Here is a 6,812-nt window from a genome sequence, read left to right as displayed (position 1 = left end):
CAATCGTGCATACCATGTTGATGGCGCCATTGATGATCACAATTTCATGCACCAAGTTTTTGGCGCCGTTGCCGGGGATTGTTCGAGTTTGGACAACTGACGGTTCATCTTTTTGCTTAGATTAGGTAATTTTATTTTATTTTATTGTTCTTCAGAGTTCTTAAGAATGAATTCTAGAGTTTCAGATGATGTTTTCATCATCACCAAAGCTGATTGATTCTCATCAATTTAGCTCTTGAATGTAACGTCCTGTTGAAGCTTGGCTAGCCATGTCTAATCTTTTTAGACTGTAGCTTTAGACTAACATTGCATGATTCCTAGAAATTCTTATTAAGAACTTTGATATCATTATTTTCTCTCCATATAATTTTCAAAAAAGCACAAAAAAATTTTTTTTATAAATCAAAAAGAAATAAAAAATATTTATGTTTCTTGCTTGAGTCTAGTGTCTAATTTTAAGTTTGGTGTCAACTGCATGTCTTTATTCTCCAATTTTCGAAAATTACAATGCATTATGTCTTCATTGATCTTCAAGATGTTCTTGATGATTCCTGCTCTGATCCTTAAATTCTCTGTTTTATGTGTTTAGTTGTTTCTTACATGCATCTTTAAATTATTATATCAGTAGTAGACAAACTTCTAGTTTGGTGTCTTGCATGCATTGTTTGTTTGATCTTAGTTCTCCATGTTTAGTTGCATTTTGATTGTTCATTAAAATCCAAAAAAAAATTTTCAAAAGTGTGTCTTTTCAAGTCAATATACAGAGAATTGAAGATTCAGAACATGCTGCAGAGGAATTACACAGAAAAAGCTGGGCGTTCAAAACGCCCAGTGAGGAAGGAAAACTGGCGTTTAAACGCCAGCCAGGGTACCTGGCTAGGCGTTAAATGCCCAAAAAGGTAGAGTTTTGGGCGTTAAACGCCAGAATGGATACCATTCTGGGCGTTTAACGCCAGGATGACACAAAAGGGATGATTTTGTTTTTAATTCAATTTTTTTCAGTTTTCATAATTTTTCAAATCAAATCTTTTTCAAATCATATCTTTTCAATCAAATATTTTCAAATCAATTTCTTTCTATTTTCAAAAATACTTGCTAACAATTAATGATTTGATTTAAACATTTCAAGTATGTTGCCTTTTCTGTTGAGAAAGGTATAATGTCTGAATCATATCTTTAAATTTCTTGTTAGCCAAGTCATTAATTTTAAAATCAAATCTTTTTAAATTGTTTTTCAATCATATCTTTTCAATCACATATTTTTAAAACCATATCTTTTCAATCATATCTTCTTAATCACATCTTTTTCAAAATTAATTTCCAATCATATCTTTTTATTTCTAATTTCAAAATCTTTTTCAAAATCACTTTATTTCTTTCCCAATCTTAATTTTCGAAAATCATTCGTCAAATTTTCAAAATTTTTTTTAATTATTTCAAAATCTTTTTCTTTATTTTCGAAAATTCTTCCCCTCTTCTCACATCCTTCTATTTAAGGACTAACACTCCTCCATTATCAATAATTCGAATTCTATCTCTCTTGATAAGTTCGAATTTGTCTCTTTCTACCTCCTCCTTCTATTCTTCTTTTCCTCTGACACCTCAAGGAATCTCTATACTGTGACATAGAGGATTTCATACTTCTTGTTCTCTTCTCTTTCATATGAGCAGGAGCAAAGACAAAAGCATTTTTGTTGAGGCTGATCCTGAACCTGAAAGGACCTTGAAGCGAAAGCTAAGACAAGCTAAAGCACTACTCTCTGTAGAGGACCTAATAGAAATCTTCAAACTAGAAGAAGATATGGCAGCCGAAAACAACAACAATGCCAACAATGCAAGGAAGGTGCTGGGTGACTTTACTGCACCTACTCCCGACTTCTATGGGAGAGGCATCTCTATCCCTGCCATTAGAGCAAACAACTTTGAGCTTAAGCCTCAATTAGTTTCTCTAATACAACAGAATTGCAAGTTTCATGGACTTCCATTGGAAGATCCTCATGAGTTCTTAGCTGAATTCTTGCAAATCTGTGACACTGTCAAGACCAATGGGGTTGACCCTGAGGTCTACAGACTTATGCTCTTCCTTTTTGCTGTAAGAGACAGAGCTAGGATATGGTTGGACTCTCAACCTAAAGAAAGCCTGAACTCTTGGGAAAAGCTAGTCAATGCCTTCTTGGCAAAGTTCTTTCCACCTCAAAATTGAGTAAACTTAGAGTGGAAGTCCAAACCTTCAGACAGAAGGAAGGTGAATCCCTCTATGAAGCTTGGAAAGATACAAACAATTGATCAGAAAGTGTCCTTCTGACATGCTTTCTGAATGGAGCATCATATGTATCTTCTATGATGGTCTGTCTGAACTATCCAAGATGTCATTGGACAGCTCTGCTGGAGGATCTCTTCATCTGAAGAAGATGCCTGCAGAAGGTTAGGAACTCATTGAAATGGTTGCAAATAACCAATTCATGTACACTTCTGAATGGAATCCTGTGAATAATGGGACAAATCAGAAGAAAGGAGTTCTTGAGATTGATACTCTGAATGCCATATTGGGTCAGAACAAAATATTGACTCAGCAAGTCAATATGATTTCTCAAAGTCCGTCTGGAATGCAAGCAGCACCAGGCAGTACTAAGGACGCTTCATCTGAAGAAGAAGCTTATGATCCTGAGAACCCATCAATGGAAGAGGTGAATTACATGGGAGAACCCTATGAAAACACCTACAATTCTTCATGGAGAAATCATCCAAATCCCTCATGGAAGGACCAACAGAGGCCTGAACAAGGCTTCAATAACAACAATGGTGGAAGAAACAGGTTTAGCAATGGCAAGCCTTTTCCATCATCTTCTCAGCAGCAGACAGAGAATCCTAAGCAGAGCCACTCTGACTTAGCAACCATAGTCTCTGATCTAATTAAAACCACTCAAAGTTTCATGACTGAAACAAGGTCCTCCATTAGAAATTTGGAGGCGCAAGTGAGTCAGCTGAGCAAGAAAATTACTGAACTCCCTCCTAGTACTCTTCCAAGCAATACAGAAGAGAATCCAAAAGGAAAGTGCAAGGCCATCAACATGGCCGAATTTGGAGAGGAGGAAGAGGCAGTGATCGCCACTGAGGAAGACCTCAATGGACGTCCACTGGCCTCCAATGAGTTCCCAAATGAGGAACCATGGGAATCTGAGGCTCACACTAAGACCATAGAGATTCCATTGGATTTACTTCTGCCATTCATGAGCTCTGATGAGTATTCTTCCTCTGAAGAGGATGAAGATGTTACTGAAAAGCAAGTTGCTAAGTACCTTGGAGCAATTATAAAGCTAAATGACAAGTTATTTGGTAATGAGACTTGGGAGGATGAACCCCTTTGCTCACCAAAGAACTGGATGACTTGACTAGGCAGAGATTACCTCAAAAGAGACAGGATCCTGGGAAGTTCTCAATACCTTGTACCATAGGCACCATGACCTTCGAGAAGGCTCTGTGTGACCTAGGGTCAAGCATAAACCTTATGCCTCTCTCTGTAATGGAGATGGTAGGGATCTTTGAGGTACAAGCTGCAAGAATCTCACTGAAGATGGCAGACAATTCAAGGAAACAGGTTTATGGACTTGTAGAGGATGTCTTGGTAAAGGTTGAAGACCACTACATCCCTGCTGATTTCATAATCCTAGAGACTGGGAAGAGTATGGATGAATCCATCATCCTTGGAAGACCCTTCCTATCCACAGCAAAGGCTGTGATTGATGTTGATAGAGGAGAACTGATCATCCAAGTGAATGAAGACTCCCTTGTGTTTAAGGCTCAAGGATATCCCTCTGTAACCATGGAGAGGAAGCATGAAGAGCTTCTCTCAATACAGAGTCAAACAGAGCCCCCACAGTCAAACTCTAAGTTTGGTGTTGGGAGGTTCCAACATTGCTCTGAGTATCTTTGAGGCTCCATGAGAGCCCACTGTCAAGCTATTGACATTAAAGAAGTGTTTGTTGGGAGGCAACCCAATGTTATATTTATCTATTTTCCATTGTTATTTTATGTTTTCTATAGGTTGATGATCATGTGAAGTCACAAAATCAATTGAAGAAGCAAAAACAGAATGAAAATAGCACACCCTGGAGGAAAAACTTGCTGGCGTTTAAACGCCAGTAAGGGCAGCAAATGGGCGTTTAACGCCCAGTCTGGCACCATTCTGGGCGTTTAGCGCCAGAAAGGGGCACCAGACTGGCGTTTAACGCCAGAAATGGGCAAGAAGCTGGCGTTAAACGCCAGAAAAGGGCAGCAGCCTGGCGTTTAACGCCAGGATTGGTAGAAAGGGCATTTTTGCACGCCACTTAGTGCAGGGATGAGCTATCCTTGACACCTCAGGATCTGTGGACCCACAGGATCTCTACCTACCCCACCACTCTCTCTCTTCCTCACCCATTCACCAATCACCTCATTACCTCTTCCCCAAAAACCCCTCACCTATCAAATCCAACCATTCTCTTCACCACTCACATCCATCCTTCATAAAACCCCACCTACCTCACCATCCAAATTCAAACCACTTTCCCTCCCAAACCCACCCATAATGGCCGAACACTACCCCTCTCTCCACTCCTATATAAACCCATCTTCACCCCCTTATTTTCACACAACCTAAACACTACTTCTCCCCCTTGGCCGAATCACAAAGCCCCCTCCATCCCCTCTATTTCTTCTTCTTCTACTCTTTTCTTTCTTCTTTTGCTCGAGGATGAGCAAACCTTCTAAGTTTGGTGTGGTAAAAGCGTTGCTTTTTGTTTTTCCATAACCATTTATGGCACCTAAGACCGGAGAAACCTCTAGAAAGAGGAAAGGGAAGGCAAAAGCTTCCACCTCCGAGTCATGGGAGATGGAGAGATTCATCTCAAGGGTGCATCAAGACCACTTCTATGAAGTTGTGGCCAAGAAGAAGGTGATCCCCGAGGTCCCTTTCAAACTCAAAAAGAGTGAATATCCAGAGATCCGACATGAGATCCGAAGGCGAGGTTGGGAAGTTCTTTCCAACCCCATTCAACAAGTCGGGATCTTAATGGTTCAAGAGTTCTATGCCAATGCATGGATCACCAAGAACCATGATCAAAGTGTGAACCCGGACCCAAAGAATTGGCTTACAATGGTTCGGGGGAAATGCTTAGATTTTAGTCCGGAAAATGTAAGGTTGGCATTCAACTTGCCCATAATGCAAGGAGATGCACACCCCTACACTAGAAGGGTCAACTTTGATCAAAGGTTGGACCAAGTCCTCATAGACATTTGTGAAGAGGGCGCTCAATGGAAGAGAGATTCAAGAGGGAAGCGGGTGAAGGCATGACCTCAAGCTTGTGGCTAGGGGATGGTTGGAGTTTATCCAACGCTCAATCATTCCCATTAGCAACCGGTTTGAAGCTACTATAGACCGGGCTATCATGATTCATAGCATCATGATTGGAGAGGAAGTAGAAGTTCATGAGGTTATATACCAAGAACTCTATAAGGTGGTGGACAAGTCCTCTACCTTGGCAAGGTTAGCCTTCCCTCATCTCATTTGTCACCTCTGTAATTCAGTTGGAATTAACATAGAGGAAGACATCCTCATTGATGAGGACAAGCCCATCACTAAGAAAAGGATGGAGCAAACAAGAGAACCCACTCATGGACATGAGCATGAGGAAATTCCTCATCATGAAATCCCTTAGATGCCTCAAGGGATGCACTTTTTTCCACAAAATTATTGGGAGCAAATCAACACCTCCTTAGGAGAATTGAGTTCCAATATGGGACAACTAAGGGTGGAGCACCAAGAACATTCCATCCTCCTCCATGAAATTAGAGAAGACCAAAGAGTCATGAGAGAGGAGCAACAAAGGCAAGGAAGAGACATTGAGGAGCTCAAGCACTCCATAAGATCTTCAAGAGGAAGAACAAGCCGCCATCACTAAGGTGGACCCGTTCTTTAATCTCCTTGTTCTTTATTTCCCTGTTTTTTGAATTTTTATGCTTTATGTCTATTTATGTTTGTGTCTTATGATCATTAGTGTCTAAGTGTCTAGGCCTTAAAGTTATGAATGTCCTATGAGTCCATCACCTTTCTTAAATGAAAAATGTTCTTAATTGAAAAAGAAAAAGAAATGCATGAATTTTGAATTTTATAACAGATTAATTATTTTGATGTGGTGGCAATGCTTTTGTTTTCTGAATGTATGCTTGAACAGTGCATATGTCTTTTGAATTTGTTGTTCATGAATGTTAAAATTTTTGGCTCTTGAAAGAATGATGGAAAAGGAGAATTGTAGTTGAGGATCTAAAAAATCATCAAATTGATTCTTGAAGCAAGAAAAAGCAGTGAATATTCAAAAAAAAAAGAGAGAAAAAGCAAGCAGAAAAAGCCAATAGCCCTTTAAACCAAAAGGCAAGGGTAAAAAAATAAAAAGGATCCAAGGCTTTGAGCATCAGTGGATAGGAGGGCCCACAGGAATAATATCCTGGCCTAAGCGGCTAAACCAAGCTGTCCCTAACCATGTGCTTGTGGCGTGAATGTGTCAAGTGAAAACTTGAGACTGAGCGGTTAAAGTCGTGATCCAAAGAAAAAAGAGTGTGCTTAAGAACCCTGGACACCTCTAATTGAGGACTCTAGCAAAGCTGAGTCACAATCTGAAAAGGTTCACCCAGTTATGTGTCTGTGGCATGTATGTATCCGGTGGTAATACTGGAAAACAGAGTGCTTTTGGCCACGACCAAGACTCATAAAGTAGCTGTGTTCAAGAATCATCATACTTAACTCGGAAAATCAATAACACTATCTGGATTCTGAA

This window comes from Arachis hypogaea, chromosome 18 (assembly GCF_003086295.3).
Source record: "Arachis hypogaea cultivar Tifrunner chromosome 18, arahy.Tifrunner.gnm2.J5K5, whole genome shotgun sequence".
Lineage (NCBI taxonomy): Eukaryota > Viridiplantae > Streptophyta > Magnoliopsida > Fabales > Fabaceae > Arachis > Arachis hypogaea.
Note: the sequence above shows the minus strand (reverse complement) of the source record.